Here is a 16,981-nt window from a genome sequence, read left to right as displayed (position 1 = left end):
AGGAGATCAACTTTATCTCCTTTTGCATTGGATGCCCAGAGATCAGGATCCCAAACTCAAGGGGTGGCATACTCATATGAAGATTAGCTTTATTTAGCACACGTACACTGAAACGTACAGTGAAATGCATTGTCTTGCATCAACGACCAACACAGTCTGGGGTTCATGCTGGGGGCCAGTGTGTGGTGTCACCACACTTCTGTCGTCAACTTATCATGCCCACGACTCACTCACCTTAACCTTAACCATACATTCTTAGGATGTGGAAGGAAATCACAGAAACTCATGCGGTCACCGGGAGAATGTACAAACTCTTTAACGACAGTGGCGAGAATCGAACCCCAGTCAGTGACGACTGGTGTCATAGAGCATGGCCACACAGGTCGTGCACTCTTCTTGCTGCTGCCATCAGGAAGAAAGTACAGGAGCCTCAGGACTCACGCCACCAAGTTCAGGAACAGTTACTACCCCTCAACCATCACGCTCTTGAACCAGTGGGACAACTTCAATCGCCCCCATCACTGAACTGCTCCCACATGCTATGTACTCACATTCAAGGACTCTTCATCTCATGTTCTCGATATTTATTGTTTATTTATTTAGTAATACTATCTGTTTTTCCTATTGTATTTTCACAGTTGTCTTTTGCACACTGGTTGATTTATCAATTCAGTTGGGTGCGGTCTTTCATTGATTCTAATATGGTTCGTGGATTTACTGAGTATGCCTGCAAGAAAATAAATCTCGGAGTTGAATATGGTGACATCTATGTACTTTGATAATAAATTTACTTTGAACTTTGATTACTGGCTTATAAAGATTGTAACCTTTCACATTCCACGTATAAATGGTATGGAAACTGCAGGCAGAATGAAAATACTTTGTTGCAGCAGACCTTGCCATCCAGTTGAGATCAACATCTTATTTAAAAAAACAAGTTTAATTCATAATATCTGAAGACTCACAGATATTGCTGTTTCAAGGGCAAGTAAAGAGAGGGTAAAGTTGGACAGACTTTCACCGTGTGCGTCCCATCACATCAAAATTAACCCACACAGAAAATGATAAAAAATAAACAACTTACGGTGTTGTGCAAAAGTTTCAGGCATCCTGAAGCAAGATGAAGAAATCACTCATTGGATGTGCTGAAACTTCCTCCAGTTGAACAAAGAGAAAACTGAAATAATTGTTTTTGTGCCAAAAAAAGAGTTAAGAGTCAGTGCTCACTTAGAGACAACAAACTAAGCCAGAAACCTTACTGTTGTGATGGACTGACTTAAATTTTAACTACCTGGCAGGGTCCGGTCCGGAATCCGCGTTCCGGGTCTCGATCCGGTCTGAGTGCTCTGGACTCCGGGTCCTGCAGTTGTCCCTCCCGTCACCCGTGAACTAGTTAGGACCCTCCTGGCTCAAGCAGGCACACCTGTGACTCATTGAGCTGCAGGTGTTTATAAGGGGCCTTGGGACTGGGACCAGGCGGGTGGTCGTTTTGTTCTGCACTGCCCTGGTTGCTGGCCTGTTCTGTATATGCTCTATCCGGTTGGTCTTGTTCCCCTGCTTCTCTCCTGTGCGCTGGTCCTGCTGTTCCGCCTTATTCTCCTTGCTTGCGCTGCCACGCTGTTGGTTGCCTTTCCCAATTTACCAATGTACCCGGTGGATCACTGTAGTGTTTCTGCTTACTCTGGACCCAGCTTCCTACCCGTTGCCTCTGTTGGGTGGGTCCGGCTGGACTGCCGCTGCCCGGCGGAGGTTCTGCCCCCTCCTACTCGTTGCCTCCGTCGGGTGGATCCGGCCGGACTGCCGCTGCCCGGCGAGGGTTCTGCCCCCTCCTACTCGTTGCCTCCGTCGGGCGGATCCGGCCGGACTGCCGCTGCCCGACGAGGGTTCTGCCCCCTCCTACTCGTTGCCTCCGTCGGGTGGATCCGGCTGGACTGCCGCTGCCTGGCGGATGTTCTGCCCCCCCTACTCGTTGCCTCCATCGGGCAGGTCCGGCTGGACTGCTGCTGTCCAGCGGGGGTTCTGCCCCTTCCACCTATTGCTCCCTAAGGGTTGTGCCCCGCACCTGCTCAGGTGTCCGTGACTGGCCCAGGCCTCCGTGTTTTCCGCCTGGGAGGCAGCCCTGCCTGGGATCCACACGGCCCGCCCTAGGGACTCCTACCCTCTCCTCCCCTCGTTTCCCATGGATCGTGCCCCGCACCTGCCCAGGTGTCCGTGACTGGCCCAGGCCTCCGTGTTTTCCGCCTGGGAGGCGGCCCTGCCCGGGATCCCTGTGGCCCACCATGAGGAATCTGCCTGCCTGCCTGCCCCGAAATGTGGGATCTGCCTGCCTGCCTGAACTCCGGGAGCCCGCTCCGCTCTGCCTGCCTGACACTCTATCTACCTGAACCCCAGCTCTACCCTAAAATGCCATGGCATCCCCATCCTGTCCTCCCCCTAGTACTTCAGTGTCTGCGTCCTGCGTTTGGGTCCATCCGGCCCCCGTTCCTGACACTGCCACATTAAGATAATCATAAAGTCAGCCTACTACCATCTGAGAGTTAAAGGGCTTATGTCTCAGCAAGATCTAGAAAAACTCATCATATTTTTAGAAGGCTTGACTACTGTAATGGCGTTTTCACAGGTCTCTGTAAAAAATCCCTCAAACAGCTGCAGCTCATTCAGAACGCTGCTCCTAGTGTCCTCACAGAGACCAAGAAAGAAGAACACACCACTCCAGTTCTCAGATCACGACACTGGCTTCCTATCCATCACAGCACTGAATGGTCTGGGGCCAAAGTGCAGCTCCGATCTTTTGCTGCATTATGAACCTTCCCAAGCTCTCGAGCTGTCTGGGGCGGGTCTGCTTACCGTCCCCAGGGTCAATGCTAAACGTGGTGGAACAGCTTTTAGTTACGATGCTCTACATTTCGGGAATGACCTTCCAGAGGATCTGAAGTCTGCCCCAACTTTAAGCCCTTCCAAACCAAGGCTTAAACTTTTCTTTTTGCTGTAGCTTTTAATTAGAGTCTTCTGCACTGAAACTTTCATTTCTTTGTTTTTCTGTGTGATTTTATTTTCTATTGTCTGAAGTTTGATTTTTATATCTTGTTTTATATAAAGCACTTTGAACTGTCTTGCTTTTGAAATGTGCTATACAGATAAACTTGCCTTGCCTAGCTATCTACAGTACTGTTCAAAGGTCTCTCTCTCTCTCTCTCTCTCTCTCTCTCTCTCTCTCTCTCTCTCTCTCTAAAACCTTTCATGTTCTTAGCATCATTTATTCAATACATTAGGTAGTGCTAACACTTTTTTTAAACCACAATAAAGTCAAAGTAAAGTTTATTCTCCTATACACAAGTGCATGAGAGTCTACTTGTAGAAGATTTACAGGTACGTGGCATCATAGAAGCAGCAGTCATGAGTTAAACTTATATTAGACATGAATTATGCATCACTTCTACAAGAAAACACAATTAGAACCTTAAAAAATCAATTTTTGTGCAAAGTGGTCATAGCTTTACTAAACTGTAGTGATTAGGGTTTGGCCAGTTGTTTCAAGAACTTGAAGAGAAGTAGTTGTGCTTGAACCTGGTGGTGTGGGCTGTTATTATCAAGCCTCACTGACTGAAGTCTGCTGATGAGGAAGTCTTATTGCAGGGGAGGGTACAGAGGCACAGAACTTGAAGATAGATTTTTCCCCAGAGAGCCTTGATGGTCCAAATGGCCTAATTCACTTCCTATATTCAACGGTCCTACAATGAGTTCGGATAGAATGATTGAGTTGAACACTGAGCTGAGTTTGATGAACGGCAGCTGGAAGTACGAGCTTCTGTCGCCCACGTGATCCAGAGCAGAGTGAAGAGGCAGAGAAATTGTATCTGTTCTTGACTTGTTGTGGTGGTCGGTAAATTGGAGCAGATCCAGGGAATCTCTGAGGCAGGAGTTGCTTTGTGCCATAACCAACCTCTCAAAGCACTTCATTATGTTTGGCGTATGTGTTACCAGATGGTAGTCATGGAGGAATGTCTCCACATTCTTCTTGGGCACCGGTACAACAATTGCCATTGACGTAGTCTGCAGGGCTGAGGGACTTTCCCAGCTGACCCTACTCCTCCAGGTCCAGTGGAAGAAGGAGCCTAGACCATGTTTCTGGTTGATAATTGCAATCTTCAATAAAGGATGTACCGTCCTTCACTATCTGGAGAAAGGGCATTTCCGCACAACGCAGAAACAGAATGAATCAAGAGGAAACAGAAAAAAGCCACATAATCATGGGGATAACATAGAAGCGCCTTACAGACAGTGATGGGATTAGAACAGCAACCCTTTCTCCCTGTGGCTATAACTCTACAACTCCTCCTTCAGTGTACATTCCTCATCTGTATTTTGCACTATTACTTTTTAATGCACATTTTGTATTTTTTTTGCACATCAATGCTTACATTTTGTATTTTATAGTATATATTTCTGACTGAGCAACCTTGCAACAATGATTTCCTTCGGGATAAATAAAGTTTTATCTTATCACAATCGCTGTCACTGTAAAGCATTAAAGCTACCTGCTATGCTCTGTGTCGTGCATACTGCTTTTGGGTGCTTTAAGTGATGCATGAGCAGATCGGGTAGAAGCAGCACTCAGCAGGAAGCTAACCGGCCAACTGTATGAAAACAAAGAGCATAATTTCAACACTACAACCATGTACTGGCGCTGTGCCACTCAGAGTGGGCTGCATTTATCCTGGGCCAACTTCCTCGCTGATTCATTCTGCTCCTGCCTTGTGCTGACGGCTTAATGTGCTTTGTGCCTTAAAGCCACTAGTGATATATCAGAAAATCAGATGTGCAAGTCTTAGCAAACTCAAGTCAAGCCAGCAAAATTAGTATCAGAGTCAGGTTTAATAGCCCCGGCATATAGAAACATAGAAACCCTACAGCACAATACAGGCCCTTTGGCCCACAAAGCTGTGCCAAACATGTCCCTACTTTAGAAGCACGAAGGCTTACCCATAGCCCTCTATTTTTCTAAGCTCTACGCATCCATCCAGGAGTCTCTTAAAAGACCCAATCGTTTACGCATGTCGTGAAATTTGTTGACTTTGTGGCAGCAGTACATACTAACAGAGTAAAAAAAATCATGAATTACAGTACCAAATATATATATATATATATATATATATATATATATATATATATATATATATATATATATATATATATATATATATATATATAATTGTTAAATTAAGTAAGTAGTGCTAAAATAGAATTTTAAAGATATAGTGAGGTACTGCTCATGGGCTCAACATCCATTCAGAAATCAGATGGCAGAGGTAAACTGTTGAATGTGTGCCTTCAGGCCTCCGTACTTCCTTCCTGATGGTAGCAATGAGAACAAGGCATGACCTGGGTGATAAAATCTTTAAAGTTGGATACCATCTTCTTGAGGCATCGCTCCTCGAAGTTGCCTTGGATACTATGGAGGCTAGTACCCGTGATGGGACTGGCTACATCTCCATGATGGAGACCCACTGACTCATTTAGAGTTGTGTGTGCTCTCTCAAGTACAATTCGGTGCACATGTCTTAGGTGTATATACATGTCGACCTTCGCTAATCCGACTACCTGTGATCTGGTTCCTTCGATAATCGGGCACTGATTTCAAATTTCCCAGGCCACCGTACCAATCTGCTGTGCATTGTTCTGGTTGTGCTAGATCTGTTCACGTGTTGGCGCGCTCTTGTAAGCACAGACAGGCGATTCCTGCTTGTTTTCTTGCATTTATTAATATCATTTACTCTTATTCAGCCCCAGTTATGGCCCCAGTGAGTAAAGGAAATGCACCTCGTGCTGTGAAGCGAAAACACCACATATTATCCATTAAAGATAAGGTTGAACTCTTGAACAAACTGGACAGTGGTATATCAGCGAAAAGCTTGTGCAAGTGTTACAGTTCTGGCTCTTCCACAGTGTACTATATAAAGGAACAGAAAGAAAAACTGCTACATTTTTTTTTGCTGATACTGGCTCAAAGAAACAGATATGTGTAAGAAAAACAATGAAAGATGGAAGAAGTTCAGAACTAGATAAAGTGCTGATAACGTGGTTTAATCTGCGTGTAAGTGAAAGTGTTGAACTATCTGGAGATACGGTGAAGGAACAAGTGTTTTGTGCAGAACGAGGACGAGATTCTGAGTGTGACTATAGTGAAGGCTGGCTTCATCGGTTCAAGCAGCGTCAGGGCTTAGAGTTCCGTGCAGTGTGTGGTGAAAAACGTTCAGCAGACAAGGAAGCAGCGGCAGAGTTTGTTGACGAGTTCGCCAAGGTAGTCTCCGATGAAAAATTAAGCCACAAGCAGGTGTACAATGCTGCTGAGACTGCTTTGTATCGGAGATGTACACCGAGAAGAACACAAACAACAGCAGACGTAGAATCGCCAACAGGGGAGCTAACACTTCAAAATCCAGTGCCATCAACTTCTGCTCACCCTGTATGACTGCTTAATGTTTCCCTCAGAAACCTGCCTTTCCCAAATGACCATAAATTGCACTTTATAACTAGGAACCAATCATAAATAAAATTTTAACAACAACACACACAAAATGCTGGTGGAACGCAGCACGCCAGGCAGCATCTATAAGGAGAAGCACTGTCGACGTTTCGGGCCAAGACCCCTCGTCGGGACTAACCGAAAGGAAAGATAGTAAGAGATTTGAAAGTAGTGGGGGGAGGGGGAAATGCGAAATGATAGGAGAAGTCCGGAGGGGGTGGGATGAAGCTAAGAGCTGGAAAGGTGATTGGCGAAAGTGATACCGAGCTGGAGAAGGGAAAGGATCATGGGACGGGAGGCCTCAGGAGAAAGAAAGGAGGGAGGGGGAACACCAGAGGGAGATGGAGAACAGGCAAACAACTAAATATGTCAGGGATGGGGTAAAAAGGGGAGGAGGGGCATTAACGGAAGTTAGCGAAGTCAATGTTCATGCCATCAGGTTGGAGGCTACCCATCCGGTATATAAGGTGTTGTTCCTCCAACCTGAGTTTGGATTCATTTTGACAGTAGAGGAGGCCATGGACAGACATATCAGAATGGGAATGGGATGTGGAATTAAAATGTGTGGCCATTGGGAGATCCTGCTTTCTCTGGCGGACCGAGCGTAGGTGTTCAGCGAAACGGTCTCCCTGTCTGCGTCGGGTCTCACCAATATGTAAAAGGCCACACCGGGAGCACCGGACTCAGTATACAGTCAGCAGTATACCACACCAGCTGACTCACAGGTGAAGTGTCGCCTCACCTGGAAGGACTGTCTGGGGCCCTGAATGGTGGTGAGGGAGGAAGTGTAAGGGCAGGTGTAGCACTTGTTCCGTTTACAAGGATAAGTGCCAGGAGGGAGATCGATGGGAAGGGATGGGGGGGGGGGCGAGTGGACAAGGGAGTTGCGTAGGGAGCAATCCCTGTGAAAAGCAGAAGGGGGGGAGGGAAAAATGTGCTTGGTAGTGGGATCCTGTTAGAGGTGGCGGAAGTTACCGAGAATTATATGTTGGACCTGGAGACTGGTGGGGTGGTAGGTAAGGACAAGGGGAACCCTATCCTGAGTGGGGTGCCGGCTGGATGGGGTGAGGGCAGATGTGCGGGAAATGGGAGAGATGCGTTTGAGAGCAGAGTTGATGGTGGAAGAAGGGAAGCCCCTTTGTTTAAAAAAGGAAGACATTTCCTTCGTCCTGGAATGAAAAGCCTCATCCTGAGAGCAGATGCAGCGGAGATGGAGGAATTGTGAGCAGGGGATAGCATTTTTGCAAGAGACAGGGTGGGAAGAGGAATAGTCCAGGTAGCTGTGAGAATCTGTAGGCTTATAGTAGATATCAGTAGATAGGCCATCTCCAGAGATGGAGACAGAAAGATCAAGAAAGGGTTGAAGAAGTTTTATAGACCACTTCCATCAAGCAGCTGGTATATAAGAGTTCAACAAATAGTAATATTGATAATATGATTGGAATGAAATAAGGTAATCTGCTCCATTGACAACCTAACCGATGACTTAAGAAAAATACATCGGTATTAATTAGAGAACAAATTAGTTTTTTATTTCTTATGCTAGAAGTTGCCAATTCCTGGCACACCAGTGATAAATTATTCATTAGAAAGGGAAAAAAAACAATTAGAAGCAAGAACATGTAAAGGAAATCATTACATTGTTTAAAATTTGCGATGGTCAGATTTTTAAAACTTGGTCTACAGAAAACATTATGCCTTTTAGGGTTACACGAAGACAGATCTTCTGCCACTAAGAATGAAAGACGAAAAAACAATGAAGTTCAACAAGACCACAACAAAGCAGCCTTGTGCAGGAAGGCACAGAGTCGACTGTACTTCCTTAGAAGGTTGGCGTCATTCAATGTCTGTAGTGAGATGCTGAAGATGTTCTATAGGTCAGTTGTGGAGAGCACCCTCTTCTTTGTGGTGGCGTGTTGGGGAGGAAGCATTAAGAAGAGGGACGCCTCACGTCTTAATAAGCTGGTAAGGAAGGCGGGCTCTGTCGTGGGCAAAGTACTGGAGAGTTTAACATCGGTAGCTGAGCGAAGGGCGCTGAGTAGGCTTCAGTCAATTATGGAAAACTCTGAACATCCTCTACATAGCACCATCCAGAGACAGAGAAGCAGTTTCAGCGACAGGTTACTATCGATGCAATGCTCCTCAGACAGGATGAAGAGGTCAATACTCCCCAATGCCATTAGGCTTTACAATTCAACCGCCAGGACTTAAGAACTTTTTAAAAGCTATTATTAATGCTTTTTGAGATAGTGATTTAGATGCATATCATATTTTTTTACTGAGTTAAGTATTGTATGTAATTAGTTTTGCTACAACAAGTGTATGGGACATTGGAAAAAAAGTTGAATTTCCCCATGGGGATGAATAAAGTATCTATCTATCTATCTATCTATCTATACCGCTGCCTTTACACTGATGCTACCCAAGATACTTAACTGCAAGTAACCTAGTATTCCTGAATGGTAGGCAGTATTGCTTGGATGCTTGGAAAATCTTCCGAAAAACAATAATAAATTATTTTTACCAGCATGTGATGTGAAATTTGTTAACTTAGTAGCAGCAGTTCAATGCAATACATAATATAGAATAAAAATAATAATAGTAATTAATAAGTAAATTACAGTAAACATATATTGAATAAATTAAAAATTGTACAATAACAGAAATAATATGTATTAAAAAAGTAAGGTAGTGTTCACAAGTTCATTGTCCATTTAGGAATTGGGTGGCAGAGGGGAAGAAGCTGTTCCTGAATCGCTGAGTGTGTGCCTTCAGGCTTCTGTATCTCCTTCCTGATGGTAACAGTGAGAAAAGGGCATGCCCTGGGTGCTGGAGGTCACTAATAATGGACGCTGCCTTTCTGAGACATTGCTCCTTGAAGATGTCCTGGGTACTTTGCAGGCTAGTACCCAAGATGGAGCTGACTAGATTTACAACCCTCTGCAGCTTCTTTCAGTCCTGTGCAGTAGCCCCTCCATACCAGACAGTGATGCAGCCTGTCAGAGTGCTCTCCATGGTACATCTATAGAAGTTTTTGAGTGTATTTGTTGACATACCAAATCTCTTCAAACTCCTAATGAAGCATAGTCACTGTCTTGCTTTCTTTATAACTACATCGATATGTTGGGACCAGGTTAGGTCCTCAGAGATGTTGACACCCAGGAGCTTGAAACTGCTCACTCTCTCCACTTCTGATCCCTCTACGAAGATCGGTGTGCGTTCCTTCACCTTACCCTTCCTGAAGTCCACAATCAGCTCTTTCGTCTTACTGACGTCGAGTGCCAGGTTGTTGCTGGACATCACTCCACTAGTTGGCATATCTCACTCCTGTACGCCCTGTCGTCTCCATCTGAGATTCTACCAAACAATGGTTGTATCATCAGCAAATTTATAGATGGCATTTGAGCTATGCCTAGCCACAAAGTTACAAGTAGAGCAGTGGGCTAAGTACACATGCCTGAGGTGCACCAGTGTTGATTGTCAGCGAGGAGGAGATATTATCACCAATCCGCACAGATTGTGGTCTTCTGGTTAGAAAGTTGAGGATCCATTTGCAGAGGGAGGTACAGAGGCCCAGGTTCTGTAACTTCTCAATCAGGATTGTGGGAACAAAGCTATTAAATGCTGAGCTATAGTTGAACAGCATCCTGACGTACGTTTTTGTGTTGTCCAGGTGGTCTAAAGCCACGTGGAGAGCCATTGAGATTGCGTTTGTCAGCGACCTATTGTGGCGATCGGCAAATTGCAATGGGTCCAGGTCCTTGCTGAGGCAGGAGTTCAGTCTAGTCATGACCAATCTCTCAAAGCATTTCATCACTGTCGATGTGAGTACTACTGGGTGATAGTCATGGGTACTAGCCTTGTACTATTCAAGACAGTTTTAAGGAGCAGTGCCTCCAGAAAGGAGGCATCCATTATTAAAGACCCCCATCACCCAGGACATGCCCTTTTCTCTATGTTATCATCAGGGAGGAGGTACAGAAGCCTGAAGGCACACACTCAGTGATTTAGGAACAGCTTCTTCCCCTCTGCTATCCGATTCCTAAATGGACATTGTACCCATGAACACTACCTCACATTTTTGTTTTTTATGCACTATTTTTAATTTAACTAATTAATATACTCAGTGTGATCCATTTATTTATGTTTTCTATACTTATCATGCATTGCTTTGTACTGTTGCTACTAAGTTAACAAATTTTACGACATCTGCCAGTGATGCTAGACCTAATTCTAGCTGAATCACCATCTCCTTTCTGCGATCATCAATCACATTAAACCCATTGATTTCTGTCTCTGCTACATACACCCACATCACCATCTCCAGGCTCACCACGGCCTGCTGGGGCCCAAACCACTTAGGTAAGCCACATGTCTAGAACTCAGCTTTCAACTCCACACCAAGGTTATCTCATTTCCACTTCCACAGCATCACCCATGCACCTCCTTATCTACACTTCGAATTTCTTCATACCCTCCTGAAAGGACACCAATATTCCCAACCTCCATAAATCACACAGGTCCAAAGCCCCCATTTTGTATTCTTTGCCCACAGGCCAGCTCTTCCTCATTGTTTTCTCTGGAGCGCCAGAGGCTGAGGGGAGAGCTGATCGAGGTTTACAAGATTATGACAGGCATAGATATCGAATGGACAGAGGGTTTCTGTTCTCCAGGGTTGAAATGTCTAATAGATGCATTGAAGGTGAGAGGGGGGTGGGTTCAAGCGGAGTGTGAGGGGTAAGTTTTTCACTCAGAGAGTGGTGGTAGAGGCAAATACATTGGAGGCTTTTAAGAGACATTTGGATAGGCACATGGATGCAAGGGGGAATGGAGGGATGTGGATGTTGTATAGCTGGGGGGGGGGTGGGATTCATAGCACGAAGATGAGAAAATGTGCATATGCCTGTAATCCAAGCATCACACAAGAAATGCTGGAGGAACTCAGCAGGCCAGGCAGCATCTACGGAAAAGAGTACAGTCGACATTTCGGGCCGAGACCTAAAATGAACTGCCTGGCCTACTGAGTTCCTCCATCATGTTGTGTGCATTGCTCGGAGAGATTAGCATCTGAGCGTTTTTGATTTGCTTTTTAGCTGGTTTTATTGGAGTATAAAAGTATAAATTTTAAACTTGCTATTTGCTATGCATGCACCCAATTTAGTAGGAGAATGAAATCCTAAAAATGCAGAAGACAATGGTGTGTTAATGAGAGGTAGCTAAGAGATGTAGATTAGAACATGATTAAGTCAATGGGTAAAAACAATAGTGGCAAAATGCACGTGTGGTACGTGTGATACGCAACTATAGACCGATTACATATGCCAATGCAACTGGACCAGGAGATTGCTATAAAGAATGCTGTGTCCGAGGATCGGTGGGCAATCAGCGACTAGCTCAATGACTGTCTCAGTTTTGATTTGCAAATTAAAGTTTAACCCTTCTTGAATAATCTTCTGCCTCTCTTGGTCATTTGTGGGGCACGAGAAACCACGACAGTTTCAGCACAACATCGTGGGCCGAATGGCCTGTTCCTGTGCACTACTGTCCTATTTGCTATTTTCACGAGCTTCAGGGGTGGAGGTAGGAAACATTTCTACCACCGTCGCAGAAATTTGGGAACCTCTCTCACAAACAGTGTTGTTCTGCATTTCGCTATTTTACTTCGTTCTACCTTGCTCACTGTTGTAATGAACTGTATGAACGGTGTGCAAGACATTCTTTTCACTGTACCCGTGAGGTAACTGAATGGATTTGAGGGATTAAATGGTTAACTTTCTTTCTGACTTTCCTACTCACTCCGGCAACCTTCCCCCCCGGCTCTCCCTCCTCATTTCTAAGGCACGCAGTGTCGGGGAGCGAGCCAATTCCAGATGCGTGGTACCGATTTTGAACAGGACCAGCACAGCGCAGCAGGTTACCCTTATTTCCTCCTCGACAAACATGATTAACTCTTTAAGATTTTTCTTTGAAGTATCGAACAGGGCATATTAATACTCTCACACTCCTGAATGAACGATTTGTGTCAACCCAATGCTTGTTTTTCTTGTTTCCGTGAGTCGCTTAAGGGCCTGTATTGTTTTTTTAAACGTGCATAATTGCGAGGTCAGCGCCCACTGTGATGATGAAATGGATGATGATTAAGTTCCAATTTCCCTGAAACGAAACTCATCTCCCCTTTATCACGCGTGGTCCCCGTCGCCGCACAGCGCCGCGCAGCGGCCGCCGGAGAAACTGGCTCGGACTCGCACCGGGATCGAGCCCCCCGAAAGACTCTTGTGCAGAGCGCCCTAATCTGAATCACTGTAGGTCAGTTTAGCACCTGGTTTTCGAAGGGCTCAGAACAGAGGCTGGCCCTTTGAAGCCAACTGGAATCGTGCGTACACACTCTGTGACCACTTTATTAGGTACTCCTGTACCCAATAAGATGGTCACTGAGTGTACATTCATGGGCTTCTGCCGCTGTGGTCCTTCAAGGTTCGACCTTGTTCTGCGTTGAGAGAGGTCCTTCTGCACCCCACTGTTGTAATGTGTGGTAATTTGATTTGTTGTCGCTTCCTGTCAGCTTGAACCAGTCGGGCCGTTCTCCTCTGACCTCTCTCACTAGCAAGGCGTTTTCGCCCACAGAACTACCGGTCACCGGATGTTGTTTGTTTTTCGCACCGTTTCTGCAAACTCTATGAACTGATGCGCGTGAAACTCAAAGTTTGGAACCAACAATCATTCCACAGCCAAAGTCACTTTCATCACATTTCTTCCCCATTCTGATGTTCGGTCTCAACAATAACTGAACCTCCGTCTGCATGCTTTTATGCATTGAGCTGCTGTCAATGACTGGTTAGCCTTAACGAGCTGTTGTACAGATGTACCTAATAAAATGGCCACTAAGTGCAATATAATACTGCAGGGGGTGGGGGCTGCATTTGTCACATATCTGCATCACATCATATCATATATATCTATCTCAGTTGGGCGAGTCCTATTTACCAGCATTTAGTAAATAATCTCCTTTAATTACTCATAAACACTAGAAATTTTGCAGGTGTTGGAAAGCCAGAGCAACAAACACAAAATGCTGGAGGAACTCAGCAGGTCAGGCAGCATCTATGGAAATGAATAAACAGTCGACGGTTCAGACGGCAGGCCATTCTTCAGGACTATTCAGGTGCTTGTTTAGAAGGGTTTTAGTTGCTGCGGTAACCTGTTTCTGTCCATTCAGGCAGTGAGTTCAAGATTCTAACCATATTATTTGAAAATATTTTAAAAATGTTGAATTTCCCCATGGGGATGAATAAAGTATCTATCTATCTATCTATCTATCTATCTATCTATCAAAAAGATACTATTTAAGATAAAGGCAGCTAGTTTCACTACTGTGTCTTTTCCCCGGATTATTTAACTTTAATATATATATATTTAATTTTCTTTACTCTTGGCAACCTTGGTATTTTTGAGAGGCTAATGACCTTTGCAGCACAGATCCATGCAGCATTTCCTTCCCAGACTAAACTTTTGTTTATGAGCCCTGTTTTGAATTGAATTGACTTCATTTCTTACATCTTTCACATACTTGAGTAAAAATCTTTATGTTAAGTCTCCGTCTAAGTGTGCAATGTGCAACTTATAGTAATTTGTAATGAATAGTATGTACAACAGAACAGTCAATATAACATAGAAATACAATTGTGTCAGTGTTAATTCATCAGTCTGACAACCTGGTGGAAGAAGCTGTCCCGGAGACTGTTGGTCCTGGCTTTTATGCTGTGGTACCGTTCCCCAGATAGTAGCAGCTGGAGCAGTTTGTGGTTGGGGTGACTCGAGTCCCCGATGATCCTTCGTGTCCTTTTTATGCACCTGTCCCTGTAAATGTCCTGAATAGTGAGAAGTTCACATCTACAGATTCAAAGAGAGAGAGGAGAAATGGGCTAAAAATTCTATATCTGAATGCACGAAGTATCAGAAATAAGGCGGATGAGCTTGAAGCCCAGGTGCGAATGGGTAACTATGATGTTGTTGGGATAACGGAGACATGGCTGCAGGGAGATCAGACCTGGGAAATGAATGTTCAAGGGTATACGTGCTATCGTAGGGACAGAAATGTGGGCAGAGGGAGTGGGGTGGCCCCGTTGGTGAGGAATGAGATTCAGTCCTTTGCAAGGGGGGACATAGGGTCAGGAGAAGTAGAATCTGTGTGGATAGAACTGAGGAACAGTAAGGACAAAAGGACCCAAATGGGTGTTGTCTACAGGCCACCAAACAGTAGCATGGATATTGGGTGCAAGTTGAATAGGGAGTTAACATTGGCACGTGGCAAAGGTAATGTCGCAGTAGTTATGGGGGATTTCAACATGCAGGTGAACTGGGAGAATCAGGTTGGTGCTGGACCACAGGATGGGGAGTTTGTAGAGTGCCTACGGGATGTATTCTTGGAACAGCTTGTACGAGAGCCAACCAGGGACAAGACTATTCTGGATTTAGTGTTATGTAATGAACAGGATTTGATAAGCGATCTTGAAGTAAGGGAGCCATTAGGAGGTAGTGATCACAATATGATAAGTTTTTATCTGCAATTTGAGAAGAATAAGGGCAGCTCGGAGGTGTCAGTGTTGCAGATGAACAGGGGAAACTATGGAGCCATGAGGGAGGAGCTGGCAAAAGTTAACTGGACGGATAGCCTAGCAGAAAAGACAGTGGAACAGCAATGGCAGGTATTCTTGGGAATAATGCACAAGGTGCAAAATCAGTTCATCCCCCAGAGAAGGAAGAATTCAAAGGGGGGAAAGGGGCCACAGTGGTTGACAAAGGAAGTCAGAGATTGCATAGCATTAAAAAAAAGGAAGTATGACAGAGAGCTAAGGTGAGTGGGAGGACAGATGATTGGGAAGTTTTTGAGGAACAACAGAACGTTTTTAGGTATGTGAAGAGAAAGAAGATAGTTAAGAACAATGTTGGGCCCTTGAAGAATGAATTGGGTGAAATTGTTATGGGAAACAAAGAAATGGCAAAGAATTTAATGAGTACTTTAGATGTGTTTTCACTAAGGAAGACACAAGCAATCTCCCAGATGTATGGATGGGCCAAGGACATAGGGTAACAGAGGAAATGAAACAGATTGACATTAGGAAGGAAACGGTGATGAGTAGACTGATGGGACTGAAGGCTGACACATCCCCAGGTCCAGGTGGTCTGCATCATAGGGTACTAAAGGAGGTGGCCCTGGAAATTGCGGATGCATTGGTAATCATTTTCCAATGTTCCTTAGATTCAGGATCAGTTCCTGAGGATTGGAGAATGGCTAATGTTATCCTACTTTTTAAGAAAGGAGGGAGGGAGAAAACAGAGAACTATCGACCTGTCAGCCTGACATCGGTGGTGGGGAAGATGCTAGAGTCCATTATTAAGGATGAAATAGTGGCATATCTAGATAGCAGTGATAGGATTGGGCCGAGCCAGCATGGATTTACCAAGGGTAAATCATGCTTGACTAATCTGTTGGAGTTTTTCGAGGATGTAACCAGGAAGTTAGATGGGGGAGATCCAGTGGATGTAGTGTACCTCGATTTTCAGAAGGCATTTGATAAGGTCCCACATAGGAGATTGGTGGGTAAAATCAAAGCTCAGGGCATCGGGGGGAAAACATTGACATGGATAGAAAACTGGTTGGCAGATAGAAAGCAAAGGGTAGCAGTGAATGGGTGTTTCTCGGAATGGCAGGTGGTGACTAGTGGGGTGCCACAGGGCTCGGTATTGGGACCACAGCTGTTTACAATTTACGTCAACGATTTGGATGAAGGCATTGAAAATAACATCAGCAAATTTGCTGATGATAAGCTGGGTGGCAGTGTGACATGTGATGAGGATGTTAGGAGAATTCAGGGTGACTTGGATAGGCTGGGTGAGTGGGCAGATATTTGGCAGATGACGTTTATTGTGAATAAGTGTGAGGTTATCCACTTTGGGAGTAAGAACAGGAAGGCAGATTATTATCTGAATGGTGTAGAGTTAGGTAAGGGAGAAATACAAAGAGATCTAGGAGTCCTTGTTCATCAGTCACTGAAGGTGAATGAGCAAGTGCAGCAGGCAGTGAAGAAGGCTAATGGAATGTTGGCCTTTATTACAAAGGGAATTGAGTACAAGAGCAAGGAAATCCTCTTGCATTTGTACAGAGCCCTGGTGAGACCACACCTGGAGTATTGTGTACAGTTTTGGTCTCCAGGGTTAAGGAAGGACATCCTGGCTGTAGAGGAAGTGCAGCGTAGATTCACGAGGTTAATTCCTGGGATGTCTGGACTGTCTTACGCAGAGAGGTTAGAGAGACTGGGCTTGTACACGCTGGAATTAAGGAGATTGAGAGGGGATCTGATTGAAACATACAAGATTATTAAGGGATTGGACAAGATAGAGGCAGGAAATATGTTCCAGATGCTGGGAGAGTCCAGTACCAGAGGGCATGGTTTG

The sequence above is a fragment of the Hemitrygon akajei genome, chromosome 19 (genome assembly GCF_048418815.1).
Source record: "Hemitrygon akajei chromosome 19, sHemAka1.3, whole genome shotgun sequence".
NCBI lineage: Eukaryota > Metazoa > Chordata > Chondrichthyes > Myliobatiformes > Dasyatidae > Hemitrygon > Hemitrygon akajei.
Note: the sequence above shows the minus strand (reverse complement) of the source record.